The 19935-nt window shown below is 40.9% G+C and overlaps 1 long non-coding RNA gene across 2 annotated transcripts in view; it reads left to right on the forward strand.

Moving 5' to 3' along the window:
* The first annotated feature begins 881 nt into the window (after positions 1-881).
* The window catches only part of LOC132528227 (uncharacterized), a 97222-nt gene continuing 78168 nt past the window's right edge, over positions 882-19935 (forward strand). For both annotated transcript variants that reach the window (XR_009543136.1, XR_009543135.1), the window contains exons 1-2: positions 882-908; positions 4840-4924. This is a non-coding gene — a long non-coding RNA (uncharacterized LOC132528227). The remainder of the gene's footprint in view (positions 909-4839; positions 4925-19935) is intronic.

Consider the following 19935-nt stretch of genomic DNA (forward strand, 5'->3'; position numbering starts at 1 on the left):
AATGGATTATAGCTGACCTCCAGCTCAAAATGAGCCATGTATTCATTGGTCCTTAAGCGCCAACCACCTGCCAGGCACAATGTAAAGTGCTATTCAAGAGAGAGACCCAGAGCTAGAGTGAGATTCAATTTGAGTTTGCATCAGTGGGATCAATGGGAGTGTATTCTCCAAACCAAGTAATGTGCTGCCCTTGTCAACCACAGCTTGAGCACTGGATTCAATTCTGGCTTCCACATTCTAAGAGAGACACTGACAAATTGCCAAATATTCACAGAATACCTATCAGGGTGGCAAGGGGATTTGTAACAAAGCGTGAAGGAATCAGGGATGCGTGGACTAGAAAGAATAGGGGTGGGATGGCTAACGATAAGTTCACTGGAACGGTCCAAGTTTATGGCTGTTGTTCCCGCATAATCGCAAGTTGTGTTGTATTTCGCTCTCAAAATTGCCCCAGTTTGGACAACTAAAATATGATCTCTCTAATGATGGCTTTTTTTTTTTTCTAATGATGGCTTTTAAGAGCTATCTGAAAGAGGATGAATTAGACTTGTTACTCAACCAAGTCTCATGTTTGTGTGTGACAGCAAGGTAACTTGAAATATCAGTATCTTAAGCAAACAGGAGGGTTTAAGGGCTCACGTAACTAAATTGTGGGAAAGGCAGAAGCAGGGCTAGCCAGAGAGGGCCCTGGAACCAAGGTGTTCTCTTTCTCTGTCTCCTTCTCGCCGCTCTTACTCTGATCCCTGCTTTTGGAACAGACTTCATATTCTCTTACTGCTGCCAGGTGATCTGAACTCCCATCCATCAAGCTTAGAAAACCAGAGAGAAAAGGAGCTTCTTCGCTGTCAACTCAACCAGAAAAATACTTGGAAAAGACTCTACCCCAGTGTGCTTGGGTCATGGACAAGGTGAGGGGTGAGGTGCGGCGGGGTGTGTGTGTGGGAGGGAGGATTCAGGTCAGATTAAAATAACAACTGCTGTAAACTTCTATCAGCCAGTGAAAGGCACAAGGAGACCGACTCCAGCTCAGTTTGATGATAGGGGCAGCCTCCTGAAAGTGACTTTCTGATCATTGGAAGTGTTTAATTAGCAGGTGGGTGACACGTTGTGTCGAAAGCGTTCACGTGTCGGGTTAAGAATTTTTTTTTTTTTTTTTGCGGTACGCGGGCCTCACTGTTGTGGCCTCTCCCATTGCGGAGCACAGGCTCCGGACGCGCAGGCTCAGCGGCCATGGCTCATGGGTCCAGCCCCTCCGTGGCATGTGGGATCTTCTCGGACCGGGGCACGAACCCGTGTCCCCTGCATCGGCAGGCGGACTCTCAACCACTGCGCCACCAGGGAAGCCCTAATAATAAGAGGTTGGTGCCTCTTTTTTTGCGGGGGGGTGTAGTTAGAATTTGACTAGAAGATCTTTAAGTTTTCATACAGTACCAAGATGCTTTACTTCTATAAATTTTCCTTATGTTTTTTTTTGCATAATTAATTTCAAAGAATTCAGTTCCAAGTATAAGAAATGAAATAATCACCACTCTTAAAAACTGCATTGAATCTCAAGGGACCTGAGGATTACAGCAAAACTATGAGAATTGACCCAACAAAGCAACATAATAAATTTAAACCATATTCTCTAGGGCCCCTTTGTATTCTGCAGTTTTGGGATTCCATAAAACCAGCTTCTGTGATGCTGAACATAGCTAAAATTATTTAAAAGTCACATTGAGTACAAGACGAAAGGAAAGCTTTCTGAACTGGCAACAGTGAGAGCTGTAGTCATGAAATCAAAATGTTAAGTGAGGGTTTGACAAGATCTTGCTCCAAATTTTGTTCAGTCTCTTCTCGATGATGACAAAGCAGGGAGATGCTATAGTAATATATGCTGATATATATTCAGTGGGAGCATATTCTCCAAACCAAGGAATCTGCTGACCAGTCAACTATGTTGAGTACTGCATTTTCTCTGTGTGTGTGTGTGTATGATTCTCTCTCTTTTTATGTGTTTTATGTGACATGGGAGTCTTCATAAGGAAATGAAGACCTGAAAAAACAGACCTTATATTTTATGCTAGGTTTGATGAAGAGTGGACATTCATGAGGAATATGATAGGACAAAGGGTATAAGTGCAGTAAACCGGGGGAAACTTAGCAAGATTTTTTTGTTTGGCTTCTAGTTGGTGTCCCTTTGACTTCAGAGATAAGGATCTTTCTTTCCTCTAGGTATAGAGAAGGCACCTCTCACATGAGGGTTTTATGATCTGTTTCAGAGGAGAAGGGCAGAGTGACCTTCCTGCTTCTGCCATTTTCTCAGAAGTCCTTTAGCTTAAAATATTCAATATGCCAAGGTTCCATGTTTTGGGCTAGTGTGTCCTGAGCACGATCATTCCTCCATCTGAAACTTCCCTAAGAAGTTTCACAGTCCAGAAACTGAGTTAGTAAATTGTCTCATAATCAGTTGAACTAATCTCTTAGGGCTGGGCATTTCCATGGAAACAAAAGAAAAACAAAGGTTAATGGCTAGAACAAACTACTATAAATTCAGCTTTTGAGTCCTGAGGGCATTTCTAGATGTTAGGCTCAAAGTATGTCTTCAGGAGTGAGAGCAAGCAGTGGCAATCTTACAGATTTTCCTGGTTTGGGGTTTGAATGTCTCTGGGAATGTTGTTGATTATTACGGTAAACTTTCTGAGTGGCCCACACAACAACAGCTGTAAAAATTGTCCAAACATGAGCTGTTGTGGTGATTTCTCTGAAGTTTATATCAAGTTGTCCAACTTCAGCTTGCAGGGCTGCAGGAAAAAGGGCAGTTTTAATTTTTAGTGATTTCAACTCAGAAGGGTGAGAGAAAAATTGGAAATAATAGTTTTGGAGAGAGGTAGCTAGATATTGGAGGAAACTAGAATTCAGGATCCATGCTAGTGTACAAGTAGGTAACAAGACCTGAAAGACCATGAATAAGACTAGAATTTAATACCCACAAGAGTGTGCTATAGTTTTCCATCAAAATATAATTTTTTTTGTCTAGTCACCTCCATTTCTATCAAAGATAATTGAAGTAACACTAATTTCTTTACAGTATAAGCCAAGCGTTATGAAACTTGGCCTGATTATTTACATAAGTGCAGCAAGAATAGTGAAATCTGCTTTGCTGGAACTTTTCATAAAGAATCTCAGTGTGGACTTTTGAAAGCCTCTAGAGACTGGGAAGCTAAGCTAAGAACTCACCATCAGACTTTGCCTGTATTACCTATGGATTTGGGTAAATTCCTCTCTTCTCAAGGTCCCCAAAATATCCTTACATTGTGAGCCCTACCAGGAAGTGACCTTCCTTACTTACCTGGTAAGGCTGGAATCCCTTACCAGGGATTGGTACCTGGAAAAGTATGAGAAATTTCTTCAAGGGGCTTTATTGGCTCAAAAAAGTCAACCCGAGTTCCTAAATATCCAAATTCCCAAATATGACATTCCAGTCAAAGCCTTGGTAAAATAACCAGTGTTTCCTTTGTATTCTGTTACCAGGACAATAGATTCTTATTGAGAGTATGCAAATAACTATACTGCCATAAAAATAAGAATATACGGTAAGAGTTTTTGAATTCTGGAGGGATCAGATAGGGAGAAAAAGCAATTGTTTCATTTTTGTTCACAAAGGCATACTTTATCAAATTGCTCTAAGTTGCACGTAGCTTAAGAGAAAACAGATTTCCTTAAATGTGGAAAACAATCCATTAAAGAACCAGTCATGTTTCACACAAAGTCATTTAAAAATTACAGTCATCTTCATTAATTCATTCAGTTCCATGTAATTAATCCTTATTCTGCTTGATCTTGAATTAGCAGTTTTATGAATCCATCCGTTTTTTCATTAATTCTGGAATCTCTTGCTCAGTCCAGTGGAAGGGTCTCAATGTTATTCAGGTGACGCCATCGTGGAGCATTCTCACCTGTAGCTGATTGTAAATGCTTTCCAGGAAGAATCAGAGTAAACCAGTAACTGGCTGTGAATGGTTAAAAATGGCCATGGTTAAAGATCTGATGAAAGTTCATTTGATAAGGAAATTCAGGTATTTCTGTGACTACAACATTCTAACATGGTAACCAGATGATGAGGGTATTGACCAATTTCTACGAACTTTATACAATTTCCAGAATAGTCATACACATATGACCTAATAAAGTTTACCATCACTTCTTATTTGACAATGCTTCCCATGTAATTTAACATCCCCAATAAACCTAATTAGCTTTTTTTTTTTTTTTTTCGGTACGCGGGCCTTTCCCAGCTGTGGCCTCTCCCGTTGCGGAGCACAGGCTCCGGAAGCGCAGGCTCAGCAGCCATGGCTCACGGGCCCAGCCGTTCCGCAGCATGTGGGATCCTCCCGGACCGGGGCACGAACCCATGTCCCCTGCATCGGCAGGCGGACTCTCAACCACTGCGCCACCAGGGAAGCCTCCAAACCTAATTAGTTTTACACCTCTTTTTCACAAGGTAAGAGACAAATTCTTTGAGATTTTCCAGGGGCCCTCTGGGAAATCTCAAAGTCAGGCGCGGTCAGAAAGACTTCATTTAGAATTTAATTTGGGGAAGTTGTCAAAAATGCCAAAAAGTATGGAAATGGGCTTCCCTGCTGGCGCAGTGGTTGAGAGTCCGCCTACCGATTCAGGGTACGCGGGTTCGTGCCGCGGAGCGGGTGGGCCCGTGAGCCATGGCCACTGCGCCTGCGCATCCGGAGCCTGTGCTCCGCAACGGGAGAGATAAAAGGCAGGAAGAGGAGCTTCCTGTCAGGAAGAGGGGTTTCAAGATGGCGGAATAGTAAGACGCGGAGGTCACTTTCCTCCCCACAGATACATCAGAAATACATCTACACGTGGAACAACTCCTACAGAACACCTACTGAACGCTGGCAGAAGACTTCAGACCTCCCAAAAGGTAAGAAACTCCCCAGTACCTGGGTAGGGCACAAGAAAAACAGAGACAAAAGAATAGGGACGGGACCTGCACCAGTGGGAGGGAGCTGTGAAGGAGGAAAGCTTTCCACACACTAGGAAGCCCCTTCGCGGGCGGAGACTGCGGGTGGCGGAGGGGGGAAGCTTTGGAGCAGCGGAGGAGAGCGCAGCCACAGGGGTGCGGAGGGCAAAGCGGGGAGATTCCCGCACAGAGGATCGGTGCCGACCAGCACTCACCAGCCCGAGGGGCTTGTCTGCTCACCCGCCGGGGCGGGCAGGGGCTGGGAGCTGAGGCTTGGGGTTCGGTCTGATCCGGAATCGCGGCGTGAACACAGCCTGAAGGGGTTAGTGCACCGCGGCTAGCCGGGAGGGAGTCCGGGAAAAGTCTGGAGCTGCCGAAGAGGAAAGGGACTTTTTCTTCCCACTTTGTTTCCTGGTGCACGAGGAGAGGGGATTCAGAGCGCCGCTTAAAGGAGCTCCAGAGACGGGCGCGAGCCACGGCTATCAGCGCGGACCCCAGAGACGGGCATGAGACGCTAAGGCCGCTGCTGCCGCCACCAAGAAGCCTGTGTGCGAGCACATGTCACTGTCCACACCTCCCCTCCCGGGAGCCTGTGCAGCCCGCCACTGCCAGGGTCCCGGGATCCAGGGACAGCTTTCCCGGGAGAAAACATAGCGCCTCAGGCTGGTGCAACGTCCTATCGGCCTCTGCCGCCGCAGGCCCGCCCCGCACTCCTTGCCCCTCCCTCCCGGCCGGAGTGAGCCAGAGCCCCCGAGTCAGCGGCTCCTTTAACCCCGTCCTGTCTGAGTGAAGAACAGACGCCCTCAGGCGACCTACACGCAGAGGCGGGGCCAAATGCAAAGCTGAGCCCCGGGAGCTGTGTGAACAAAGAAGAGAAAGGGGAATCTCTCCCAGCAGCCCCGGAAGCAGCGGATTAAAGCTCCACAATCAACTTGATGTACCTGCATCTGTGGAATACCTGAATAGACAGCGAATCATCCCAAATTGAGGAGGTGGACTTTGGGAAGAACGATAAATATATTTTTTTCCCTTTCCTCTTTTTGTGAGTGTGTATGCATATGCTTCTGTGTGTGATTTTGTCTGTATAGTTTTGCTTTTACCATTTGTCATAGAGTTCTGTCTCTCTGGTTTTTATTTATTTTTTTCTTTAGTATAGTTTTTAGCAGTTGATATCATTGGTGGATTTGTTTTTTGGTTTGGTTGTTTTCTTTTATTAAAATTTTTTTTTAATAATTATTTTTTATTTTAATTATTTTATCTTCTTCTTTCTTTCTTTCTTTTTTTAATCCCTTTTATTCTGAGCCATGTGGATGACAGGCTCTTGCTGCTCCAGCCCGGCGTCAGGGCTGTGCCACTGAGGTGGGAGAGCCAAGTTCAGGACACTGGTCCACAAGAGACCTCCCAGCTCCACGTAATATCAAACAGCAGAAATCTCCCAGAGATCTCCATCTCAACACCATGACCCAGCTTCACTCAACGACCAGCAAGCTACAGTGCTGGACATAAGGCAAATACTAACAGCAATAAAATGGGAAATCGAAAGTAACACAATCATAGTAGGGGACTTTAACACCCCACTTTCATCAATGGACAGATCATCCAAAATGAAAATAAACAAGGAAACACAAGCTTTAAATGATACATTAAACAAGATGGACTTAATTGATATTTATAGGACATTCCATCCCAAAACAACAGAATACACTTTCTTCTCAAGTGCTCATGGAACATTCTCCAGGAGAGATCATATCTTGGGTCACAAATCAAGCCTTGGTAAATTTAAGAAAATTGAAATCACATCAAGTATCTTTTCTGACCACAACGCTATGAGACTAGATATCAATTACAGGAAAAAATCTGTAAAAAATACAAATACATGGAGGCTAAACAATACACTACTTAATAACCTAGAAATCACTGAAGAAATTAAGGAGGAAATCAAAAAATACCTAGAAACAAATGACAATGAAAACACGATGACCCAAAACCTATGGGATGCAGCAAAAGCAATTCTAAGAGGGAAGTTTATAGCAATACAATCCTACCTTAAGAAACAGGAAACATCTCAAATAAACAACCTAACCTTGCACCTAAAGCAGTTAGAGAAAGAAGAACAAGAAAACCCCAAAGTTAGCAGAAGGAAAGAAATCATAAAGATCAGATCAGAAATAAATAAAAAAGAAATGAAGGGAATGATAGCAAAGATCAATAAAACTAAAAGCTGGTACTTTGAGAAGATAAAATTGATAAACCATTAGCCAGACTCATCAAGTCAGAAAGAGAAAAACAAATACCTTATGCTAACACATATAAATGGAATCTAAAAAAAAAATGGTCATGAAGAACCTAGGGGCAAGACAGGAATAAAGACACAGACCTACTAGAGAATGGACTTGAGGATACAGGGAGGGGGAAGGCTAATCTGGGACAAAGTGAGAGAGTGGCATGGACATATATACGCTACCAAACGTAAAATAGATAGCTAGTGGGAAGCAGCCACATAGCACAGGGAGATGAGCTCGGTACTTTGTGACCACCTAGAGGGGTGGGATAGGGAGGGTGGGAGGGAGGGATACGCAAGAGGGAAGAGATATGGGGACATATGTATATGTATAACTGTTTCACTTTGTTATAAAGCAGAAACTAACACACCAGTGTAAAGCAATTATACACAATAAAGATGTTAGAAAAGAAAAAGTATGGACATTTGACTAAATAGAATCACAGATTATTATAAAACAATACTTAATTACCTATTTAACCAAAGTGACAATAAAAGACTTTAAAAGATAAATATAGAAGGTTACATGATTTTTAAAAACAAAAATCCCTTAGCTCTTTAATGTTGAGAAGATTTGGTTTTTCTCAAGTAATCAAAGGCCTTATAAAGACAATATGAAGAGCAGCAAATTATTTTAAGACAAGAAATATTGGTTTCCCACACAAATTACTTAAAAGGTAAAGACCCCCCTGCCCCCCACTTTTTAAAATAGTTTCTTATCAAGAGCAGACCAATAACCTAAAAAAAGTTGGTTGTTTTAGCCAAAGAGAAAGCCAAATTCTAGTTTTGTACCAATGTATTTTTGATATTTAAGTTCATTTTTAAAAAACCTATAAATAAATCTGTTTAATCTTAGCAGCTTACTCACAAATAAAATTTCTTTTCCACAACTGTCTATATGTTTTTAATCTATCCAGTTTTTGTCATATACGTTTTCTCCTCATTTTGCAACAATCAATCTTTCTACTTTAGGGCAAAATTATTCTCTTTCCTTTAAATATGTCTTTAATAACTTTCCTTAGCAAAAATACATCTTCCTTTCCTACATGGGCCATTTTTTATCCTTATTATTGTCATAGTTTTATTTATATGTATGGATTAGAGTTTTTTAACCATCAATAATCTTTCTTTTCAGTGAAAACTAAGAAGTAAGCAATGGGGAACTGTCTTCCACATACTGTAATTCTGTAGTAAATTGGAAATACATCCTTTCATAATTTCTAGAGGCATATGTATTTTCATAGTACAATTTCTCATGTTCATTACTGACCCAATATATTTACGTTCTCTATACCACATAAAAACAAGATGCCAAAAGTAGATAAATAAACTTTTGTTCAGCTCTTCATGTTTTATCTCATTTGGAAATAATCTATACATTCAATGAATATTCATCATTTTACTTTGTATAGCTTTAAGGTTTTAAGTTATCAGAAAGATTTTTGAAATTATTTTTAAGTAAATGTACTATAAAACATAATTATTGTTGAAAAGTTCACTTATAAACTTTTATCCCACAGACATCTATTTAATGCACATGTTCTTAATGTTCTTAACTATACTAGAATTGCTGATGAAAATTTCATGAGACACAAAACAAAGCTAGCCATCATTTTAAGTTATTTTTCTTGTTGACAAAGCAGGCAAGTATCAAAATATCACTGAAGAAAGACTCTAGAAAGTTAAGCATATGGTTCTTCCCTTCCTTTTTTTTTTTTTTAAACTGCTGTGCTTGACGTGCATCAAGCAGTTCCTTTTTATTGTACATTTGGTTCTTAGGTTGGATTTATAGTTTTCTAATTTTAAATATCTAGTAGAGATAACATAAGCTTATTTGAGAGGCAAACCTAGGTAGAAAAAAATTGTATCTATGCCTTATATATAATGCTGATGATGCTGAAGAAATGCCTATTTTAATTTTACCAACAATTTTAAAACTAGCTTTATTTATCAAAGAGTATCCTAGTTCATGTGAACTTCAAAACACATTTGGGGGCTTCCCTGGTGGCGCAGTGGTTGAGAGTCCGCCTGCCGATGCAGGGGACACGCCGGCCGGGAAGATCCCACATGCTGTGGAGCGGCTGGGCCCGTGAGCCATGGCCAATGAACCTGCGCGTCCGGAGCCTGTGCTCCGCAACGGGAGAGGCCACAACAGTGAGAGGCCTGCATACCGCAAAAACAAACAAACACACACACATTTGGGTTAGATTCTATATTTCTGAGAGTTTTAGGAATCCTTAATTTACATGAGTGCTCATTTATATCTAAGCCAACTTGAACTCCTTTAAGGGATTTAATAAATTAATTTGGTAATACCATTTAGAGGTAGAAAAATATCACAAATTATATCTATATATTATATCTATATAAAAATATATAGACAGTTGCAAACAGAGACCTTATAGTTTTTGTTTTAAAATTTTAGCCATGTGTCAGGTACATTAATATCTGAAATATAGTGTAATTATTATTTAAAATTTTCCCTTTTTCTCTTAAGTGCAGGGCAGTTCTCTTTCCAATATCCTGGGCTTTTACAGTATCTGCAAGCATTTTGAGATGAATAGGTGAGGTTTGGGGATTGGTAAAGCTAGGTGGGCACTGAATTGCTCTTAGAGCCACATTTCTGTTTTGTAAAGAATTGACTTATAAGACAGTGACAGTTGTTTATAATTCTGCAAAGAACTGGGTCACAGCCTGAATGTTATCAAGGGGCTGACCTGCCCTTCCAACTACATTGTATTCAATTTGCTTCTTTATGTCAGGGAGAAGACTTCTAACTAAGATGAAAATCAAAAGATACCTATGTTCCAGATTTAAGCTTCTGTAATCTACCAGAATAATTTTGAATTCTATATCATAGTTGAATTAGTTGATATCCTTTCATCCATAAAATATAAACCACCCAGTGAAGTTGGTGTTATCACCCCAACTTCATACAAGAGGAAATTGAGGCCCAGGAAGGATAAATGAATTGCTAAAGTTATACATTTAAAATGTGACAAAGTTTACATGTTTAAAGTAGTATGTGTGACTGCAGAACTTAGGGTCTTTCCAATCTATTTGGTGGTACAAGTGTCTTCTACATACTCATTTCATAGGTCACCATTTCCCTGATCTCTCAGAATTAATAACCTGAAGTCATCTCTTTTCTCTCTCGCTCTCCATATCTAATCAGTCATCAAATCCTATTAATTTTTCCTTAATGCTTTTATTTTGCTTCCAGTTCTTTTTACTGCCAACATCAAATTCAGGCCCTGTACATTTTACCTGTTGCCTATTGAAATAGCCTCCTAAATTGCCTCTTAGTTTTTCTCTCTCTTCACTAATTCAGTTGCAGTTCTAAAGCAACTTTTCATCTTGCGGATCCCTGTTTCATCACTTCCTTGTTTTCTTGTTGCCAAAGAAAGTGTTACGGACTGAATTATGTAACCCCTGCCCCTAATTCATATGTTGAAGCCCTACCCCCTGATGTGACTGTACTTAGAGATGGGACCTTTAAGACGGTCATTAAGACTAAATGATGTCATAAGGGTAGGGTCCTGATCTAATATGACTGCGGTCCTTACAAGAAGAGAAAGAGACACCAGGGATGCACACACAGAGGAAAGGCCATGTGAGGTCACAGTGAAAAGGCAGCCATCTGCAGGCCAAGGAGAGAGTCCTCAGGAGAAACCAAACCTACAAACACCTTGATCGTAGGCTTCCAGCCTCCAGAACTGTGAGAAATAAATTTCTGTTGTTTAAGTCACCCATTCTGCCGTGTTTTGTTATGGCAGCCCTAGCTAACAGGAAGGAAGTGTCAATTCTTCATCCAGACAATCTAGCCCATCAACAATTTGATTCTTTCTTTCAACCTCATTCATAGAAGTGCTCCCTATTCCAAAGAAACCCCTCAACATTTTGTTCTTTCTTTTCTAGGCTTCTGTTCCTTTCTGGGAGGGGCTTCTTGCATATTTTCACGTATGTAGGTCCTACCTGGCCTTTAGGAATGAGGTCTCGTCTCACTTGTGTTTCCTTATCTAGATCGTAAACTCCTTGTGGGGACTATGCCTCCAAATTAGTATCACATGAGGGACCTAATGCACTGTCTGGCTCTGATGTCTAACAAGTGTCTGTTGATTGAGTCATTAATTTATCTGGATTGTCATGATTTCTCTGATACCTGCTCTTTTATTACAATCTTCTGGCTGTTTTTGCAGAACCAACAGTTTTAAAGTATTATAGCCTGGATGATAACAACAGCAAGCATTGCCTGCTTAGAAGTACAGGCTGTCACCTGAAGAAAATGTGCTATGATCCTTAATATTCGCAAACAGCTATGGAATTGTGAGACAGATTTCCTCCCAATAATGAGCCCTTCTGTCATCATTTTCCATTTTCCAGCTAAAGCTGGGGTACTCACCCATAGCAAGAAACAACTAGAGTACACACACACACCTGCCCTTTGCAATGTGGCAGGGGGCAACGAGAAACAATCTCCCTGAGTGTCAAATAGAGAGGGGCACATGGTACCCGCACCTCATTGTTAGCTCTGCGGACACTTAAACATTTAGTTGCTGGGGGAAAAATGTTTTGGGAAAAGGGGGAATGATCCTTTTCCTATTTTTTCAATTGTAGGATTACAATGATAGGAAACTCCTTTCACTTACCTCTCCAGGTTCTTTCATTATCTGCTGTTAAAGTGTTTGGAAATGAAGCCTCACTTCCATCTTTCCTTTCCAGCTGAAACCTGAAGGCTTAAGAATACCTATGGGTTAGACTGAGGTAGGGGTAGTTGAGGAAGTTGTTTAGAAGCTTGTTAAGTCTTTTCTCAAAGGCGGTGAATTAAATACACTTTCCACTCGTCAGCTTTAACAAAGAAACCCAGCCATTAACATAGGAAAGCCTTTTGTTTGCATTTTTTAACAGCTGACATTTGTACCTTTTGGAGGAGTGGAGGGCATCTCATTGCTTCCTTGTTTAAATCAGCCTGGAAATAATGGGGATGATAGGGAAGCAGGGCTAATTTCCTTTGTCTCCTATTCAGCAGATAATGGTGGTCTGTGTGGGGTGTTAAAGGCCAGGCTGCAGCGCTGACCTGGAGATGACTTCATTCTTCAGAGGTTTATCAAAGGCCCCTGTCAGTCAAACTCATGCTGGGAGACTGGGGAATGGCCATCTGGTTCACTGTTCATCAGAGAGCAGCAAGCAGAGCGACGAGGTGAAAAATCTCTCTGTCAGTTCTGAGCCAGGTGGAAGGGCGAGGCGATGCCTGTGGAGGTGGGTTTAGCAGCTCTTGGGCACATACACAGAAGAGAAGTAAACGTGAGGGTATGTGTGTCTGTGTGTGTGAGAAAGAGACCAAGACAGAAACGGAGAAGGTAAGAGAGATGGAGAGAGTGGGAAGACGAGTGGATGGAGACTTTTATTTAAGCCAGTGTGATCGTATTGAATCGATTTTAAGTGGAAAGACTGAAGGTTACTCATGCTGCTGACCCTGCAGAGAAACCTCTGAATTGTTCCCCTGGCTGTGGGGAGGAAAGGGAGTAAGTGGCTCACAGCGGGGTCTGATTTCATTTAAAGCACGATGTTTCTGTTCTGAAGCCAGAATTCTTTCATCCTAGCCATGTTGATTACAAGCACTAACAAGGCATTACAAGAAGCACTACCAGGAAATCTTCCCCTCTCCCCTCACCCCAAGTCAACTACTGGTGAACTAGGTTTTTGTGGGGCTACACAGCAGGGTCTGCCCTCAGGGCAGACGTTCAGAAAGGCTTCTGTTGTCAGGAAACTCATCCTCATGGCACCCAGGTTTGGGTCTGTGTTAATGTGAGAATGCCTACCAGTAGCTGAAATTTACACAGTCATGGGAAACACAACATTGTTACCCATGGACATTGCAAGTATTGAAGGATGCTTCAACATTCAAAGATCAGAATGACAGAGACCTGGTGCCTGTCTTCCTTTCTCCCTTCCTTCCTCCCTCCCTCCCTCCCTCTCTCCCTCTCTCCCTCCCTTCCTCCCTTCCTTCCTTCTTTCCTATTGTGGTAAACTGTATGTAACATAAAATGTTTACCATTTTAACCATTTCTAAGTGGCCTTAAATGCATTCACATCGCTGTGTAGCCATCACCATCGTCCATCTCCAGACCTCTTTTTGTCTTCCCAAACTGAAATTCTATCTCATTAAACAATAATTCCCCATTCCTCTTACTCCCAGACCCTGGCAATCACCCTTCTACTTTCTGTCTCGTGAATTTGATTATTCTAAGTACCTCATATAAGTAGAACCATATGGTATTTGTCCTTTTGTGACTGGCTTATTTCACTCAGCACGTTTTCAAGGTTGATCCTTGTTGTGGCATGTGTCAGGATTTCTTTCCTTTTTAAGGCGGAACAATATTCCATTGTATGGATGTACCATATTTTGTTTATCCACTCATCCATCCATCCATGGACATTGGGTTATTTCCACCAAGGCTTTCTTTTAAATTATGCTGTTCTCACATCTGTCCTGTCCTAGCATCATGTTAAGCCAGTGCCCTTTTTTGGTAGACATTATTTAGTTGCTGTCAACACAAGTATCACCTCAATTTAGAGTCCACTGCCCTGTCACAAAAATGAGGCTATAATTGTGGTTGGTTTTCCGGCTATTTAAAGTGGAGAGGGGCTCTGATCCAAACAGAGCATGGGGGAAAACCAAGAGATGGGGTGAAGAGGGAATATTCCTGCTCTATTTAAAAAAAAATTTATTATAGAAACCTCTAAAATATATGGAAGTGGAAGAAAGACTAGTTCGATGAACTTCCCATAAATCGCCATAGTCAATCATTGACAAATGACAAATATTTTTTCATCTCTACTTCACACACTGCCTCTCCCATCCTGGGTTGTTTTTCAATTTCCCCCTAACTCTTTTTATTTTAAAAAGTTCAAACCTACAGAGAAATTTCCAAGAAAAGTGTTAAGAGCAACCATTTGTCATTACCTTCACACTTGTCTTGGAAATCACCAATTGTTAACATTTTGCCACCTTTTCTTTATATCTGTCTGTCTATCTATCTATCATATATCTGTACTTTTTTTCTTGAGTCATTTGAAATTAGTTGCCTACATGATGACACTTTATCTGTTACTACTTCAGCATCTATCTAAAAACAAGAACGTTCTCCTTCATAACCAAATGCAATGATCATACTCAGGAATTAAACATTTATACATGATTAGCTAATAAACAATCCATATTCAGTTTTCCCCAATCATATCAACATATGCCGCCATATATATCTATATATATCTATTTATTTATTTTAGAAAATCTAGTAAGGGACTAAGCATGACATTTCCTTGTCATTTCTCTTTAGTCTCCTTTAGACTCCTGACCCTTTTTGTCTTTGATGCCACCCAGCTGTTTTGGGGTGAAGGTCTTGCAAATATGTAATTTAATCTCTGAGATGGTGAGAAAGAGGATGATGATTGTTTCTGAATCTAGTGTCATCATGGACTCATAAATGTTTACATTGTTGTTAGCAGAGATAGTTCGGGAGTCGATAATATCTAGAACCTTCTGTTTGGCATCCAAATATCTTCTGAGATATTTGCAAAGAGCAAGAATCATGAGCCATTAACTAATTCCGATAAATGAGTCACACATTAGAGAAACTTTTCACTTCTGCCTTTGGAACTGTTCCTGAAAGAAGGGCAGGTTTGCCTTTCATCCCGGCAGGGACTTACAGTTGGCTCTTTCTAATGTAAGTCTAAATTTATTTTTGAACGTTCACTAGTTAAATCTTGTAAAACTCCCCAAAGTCAGGACATTTCTCATTTGTATGTGAAGGAAGTGAACATGGGGGCATCTAGGGCATAAGACATCCAGACAGAGAAAACTGTCTCTGATTTGTTGACTGTTGCCTAGGACCACATAATCTACATGAGAGCACTTAACAAGTATTATCTCTCTATTAGTGTGCCCAAACTCAAACCAGTGAGAATGCAAGATGGTTCCTAGTTATTTGTTTTGAATGGTTAAGGCTAGTAAGGTATCTGGATGCAGCAGAATTCTGTTGTCATGTAAAGATGTATTGGTTTTGTATAGAATATTATTTATAATTTTGAAGAGTCGGAAATATCATTCTACTTAAATGCTCACTTAGGTCTTTAAAAAAGCCAAATAGACATTTCTAAAAACCATCCAAAAAGAGGATAAAAACTTTAAGTTTGGCTTTTTTGAAGGGCAAGTGTACTTAGCAGCCAGAACACAGACCTACCTGTTATAAGGTAGTGGACAAGGTTATTCTGATCTTGGTACCCATGGTTTAAGTAACGATAGAAGAGTGTTGGCCTAGAATACTTGTTAGATGAAGTCTGACATTTTGAAGTTTATGTTTGTGTTGGGTACCAAGAGAAAAATGTTTTGTTCAAATTTTTTTCATTTAGCTGATGAGAGAGGTCTTGCTGAGGTCTGTCAACTGGACCATTTAACAAAAAAGCAAAAACTCCTTTTATTTTTAAATTCACCCACCATGTACCTAAAGTATTACCTTAAAGGACCCCTGCCTGTGGTGTCCAGCATTTTAGACAAGAGCCTGTGGACTCTTGCCACCATATGGCTTATAAACAAAAAATTGTGAGCCTTTGGGACATTGAGATCATGAAGTAACACCAAAACAGTGAGCCAGGGAAACAAAACCCATGTGGCTGGGAGACAAGCAAGGAGGATAGTTCCTGAACTATCAGGATGCCCTTGCTTAATGAAGGGTGGATTCAGAGGAAAACTGCTGGAGAAGTAAGACGTTAAGATCGAAAGAGAATATGAACAGAGCTATTTACAAGGATTGTGTACCTGCATGTCTTTCTGTGTTTTTGTTTTTGTTTTAAAATTTTATTTATTTTAACAAGGTTTGCTTAACTAAGCCATGGATTACCTAGAGTGGTTTTAACTTACATTGTCAATCTTTCTATGCCTCTTCTTGGAAATCTCATGGAAAAGAGGGATTACCTTAATTCCACTTGGTGTCTCCTGGGAAATCAAGATAGTTTTCATATAGTTCTCTTTAACTAACTACAACATTTTATAGGATTCTGGGATTAATTTCAAGACTCATGACACAAACGTCTTCATGCTTATGTTGGTTTGGGGTAACAGATTTCCTTGTAGAAAGGAGGTTGGGATGAGCTGGGTATTTGGCAAATATAGGGAATATGGAGATGGTCACTTGCCCCAAAGTGTTGGGACTTCACTCTCTATGTTTACCTTTATCTGTTTGGGATTATTTTGTTTCCTGGCAATGCTACAGCTGAGTGAATCTCAGAGGCACACACCTAGCCCTTCATTCCATATAAGCTTCTTGTCTTACCCTCTCCACCAACAGAAAACTCTAATTGAGAAATCTGTTTCTTTATTACTTATTTCTCTTCCACAGTAAAAATGTATCATTCTTTCTCATCCTGGTTTTACACTGGGAAATAATAGCAGTAAATAATTATTGAATGAAGCATTTCCAATAAGGTACTGATGGACTAACAACGGATTGGCAGTTTCTGTCTCCAGACTTTCAAAACTTTAATAGGTCTATAGGAGATATAATGTTGTACTCTAAAGAAGTACGTGTGGTTTAGCAATGGAAATGTAGAAAAACAATTATGTAAGTTTGGATCTGTGTCCAAGGCCAAGTTCGTCATATAGGGTGATATGTGTGTGTTCAAGCTGTGAAGATTGAAGCCGTCAAAGTGGGATGTGATGTTGGTCATTATCATACTCCTCCCAGGCATTAGGGACCTTCCTGCTTTATTCCTGAGTGCCTATCCTCACACTACATTGAATACCAATGGTGGGGATTAGTAGGATAATCAGCATAATTGACCCATTCTGACCCTGACCATCATGTCCCAAGGGGGATCTAGGGCTCAATACTCTATTAAAACTGGTGTTTAGTTGTCATTCAGACAGATAGCGTGGGGCTAGGCAAAAGCTGAGCATCTAAACATGGCAGCACATGATTCCAGTGGCAGGCAAATAGGACTATGAGCTTAAAAGTAAGCCTACAATTTCACGGTATGGAGGAAAGGAAGATATCTTTGTACAAAGTCCAGTTCAAGTCTAGGATCTGGAGAAGCCCGTAATCAGGCAAAAGGAGAGCCACGGAAGGCCCATAGGAAAAATCTGAGATGGCAGATGCCTAAAAGAGGTTTAATAAACTCAGGAATTAGGAGACTAGATAAAAGGGTAAAATCACTGTGCGACCTAGAGAAAAGATAGAAACCCAGTTTTGAAGAGGTCTAAGCACCAAATCTAGGATGGTACCAGCAAGATAGATTTGACGCTGGTTAACAACCTCCCTCCTTCCCTCCTTGAGATTGCTCCCAGAATTTGGAAATGTGTATGTGTTTTCAGTTAAACAATCTCAGTTTCTATATTAGAAACAAAGGACAATGGTTATGATAGGGATTCAGGCAACTTTTATAGAATCGAAAGGCATAGATATGGGGGTTAGTGTCCTATGCCCTGTGTCCAGCTTCTGAGATACAGTCTGGCTTTGTGGTATTCCTGAAGTCACACCTAATGGTAAGACATAGATTCTGTGCTATGGTCCTGCTCTCATAAGCAAGGTCGCTGATCCCAAGTCCCCTCAGCCCCTTTGCTGTCCTGCAGGTCTAAGTGACTTTTTGAAGCCTAGACAGATTGGCCTTATCAGATAGATCTGCCTCCTGTAATTCAAGGAGGAGGTTTGTCAGACTGAGCATTTCTGTGAGGTGGTCCTACCTGCCTCATGAGAGGTGAATCCTATGAGGCAGAAAGGATCTGGGAATTCAGCAGTTGCCTTGGTTTCCAAGAAATGTCTCCACCCTTCAGTTGGTTCTGAAAATAACAGTCTGTTTCACTTGAAAAGGGAATGCATGCTGAGTTCTCTTCTCAGCTTATAAATTATGCTGTATTAACACTGGCATCAGTTTCATTTTCACTGTGTAAACATGAGGCAGCCCAGAGTGGAAAGAGGGTGGGAAGGGCCGGCTGCCAGGCCCCAGCAGAGATGCGTGTGCAGCGCTTTGAATGTTGGATGGTGTTCATGCTACGTTACAGTTGGCTTCCCCAACACCTGTCCCCAGCGCTCAGGCCTTTTTTAAAAAATTATGAACACTTTGCCACCTAGGTTGGTTGGTTTAGTGCTAGGTGAAGTACATGGTTAAGTAAATGCTATGATTCAAATAGCCCTGAGAAAGGGGGCTCAAAAATGTCCAGTGTCTGGTCACTGGGTCTGTGATTCTATTATAGATTCATCTGTAAGGGTTATGATGTAACATTTTAAAACCTCCCTCTTCCACCATAAATATACTAGGGATGGAATCACATATTTATTTCACTAACCCTTTTACTGAGCCAGATCTTCTGTTGTAGGCAAGGCACCTTGGTCCCAAATTAAAATTTCTATTGCCATTATTGGCCATGAAGAACTTAGCATGAACTATTTCATCAATGATTCCAGTCAACCAACTTGACAGGTGCAACACAGGGTGACTAAATGGATAGTGAAGATTAAGGTACAGGATTAGCAAGATACATATCTAAAGAGCACAGACCTAGGTAGGACCTGGCCAGGATCGTCGGTGGCCCAGGGACAAAGTGAGGGCGATGATGGACTGAAGGGAAGGAGTGGGGGTGTCACAGAGGGGAAAAGGAAATAGAAGATGTAAAAATGGAAAACAATAACAAAACCCTTTCTCGGCTACACAGTTTTGTTTTAGAGATCACTTGTACAGCCATACACTTTGGAGTAAGATGGCCCCTTTGAAACAAGAGAAGGACTTCTAAACATGAAAACTCAGTATATTAAAATCCATAAAAATTAGAATTCTTATTTAGAATTAGAAAAGTAAAAACATTTAGTCAAAATGTCTATCTGAAATGTGAAGTTTTGTAGAAGATTCTCTAAGGCAGTGTTTTTCAAGGTGGAACATATCAGTCGTGATGGTGTCTGCTGTAGGTAACTGAAGATCCAACTCAACAAACAGGCTTAAATGAGAGGGACATTATTACCTTATGTAAAAAGACACCCAGATGTCAGAGTGAGCTTTAGGGTTAGTTGAGTCAGTTGTTTAATAATTTCATAAAAAATCCAGTTCTTGCCTTCTGTCTACCCTAACGATGCCAGTGTTATTTAATCCCAGAAATGATCCCCCAGTAGTCATCAGATGGCTACTATGCACCAGGCTACGGTATTTTCCTTGTTCACAGCTGGTGGGAGAGAGAATTTCTCTCTTAACATGGAATTAGTTTCTTTCCCTTTCGTATCAGGGAGCCACCCACGTTCACATACCTGCAGGGAATGGCATCCACTGATTGGCTTCTGCCTGAGCCCCTGAACCAGTTAGTAAAAGGGACTTTGAGATTATGTGATTGGCTGGAGGACTAATCGGGAACTAGAATCAGTTTCTCACAGTGCAGAATGAGAGACCAGTAGAAAATGGGATGAATGGTTTAGGAAGTCAAGCACGATATCCACACCCTAATTAACGACGCCACTATTGAGGTGGGAGTGGAAGGCACAGTCACTCCTCCCCCTTGCTCACCCCTGCCTCTCATTTATCTCTACCCTTCAAACACTACTTTGTACTTTCTAGGAGCTTCTAGGATTCTAGCTTGAAACCACTGTCAGAGCAAGGGCAGCATCAACCCAAGAAATCAAGTAGGTGTGAAGTCTGAGTAATTACCTTC

This window comes from Lagenorhynchus albirostris, chromosome 10 (genome assembly GCF_949774975.1).
Source record: "Lagenorhynchus albirostris chromosome 10, mLagAlb1.1, whole genome shotgun sequence".
NCBI lineage: Eukaryota > Metazoa > Chordata > Mammalia > Artiodactyla > Delphinidae > Lagenorhynchus > Lagenorhynchus albirostris.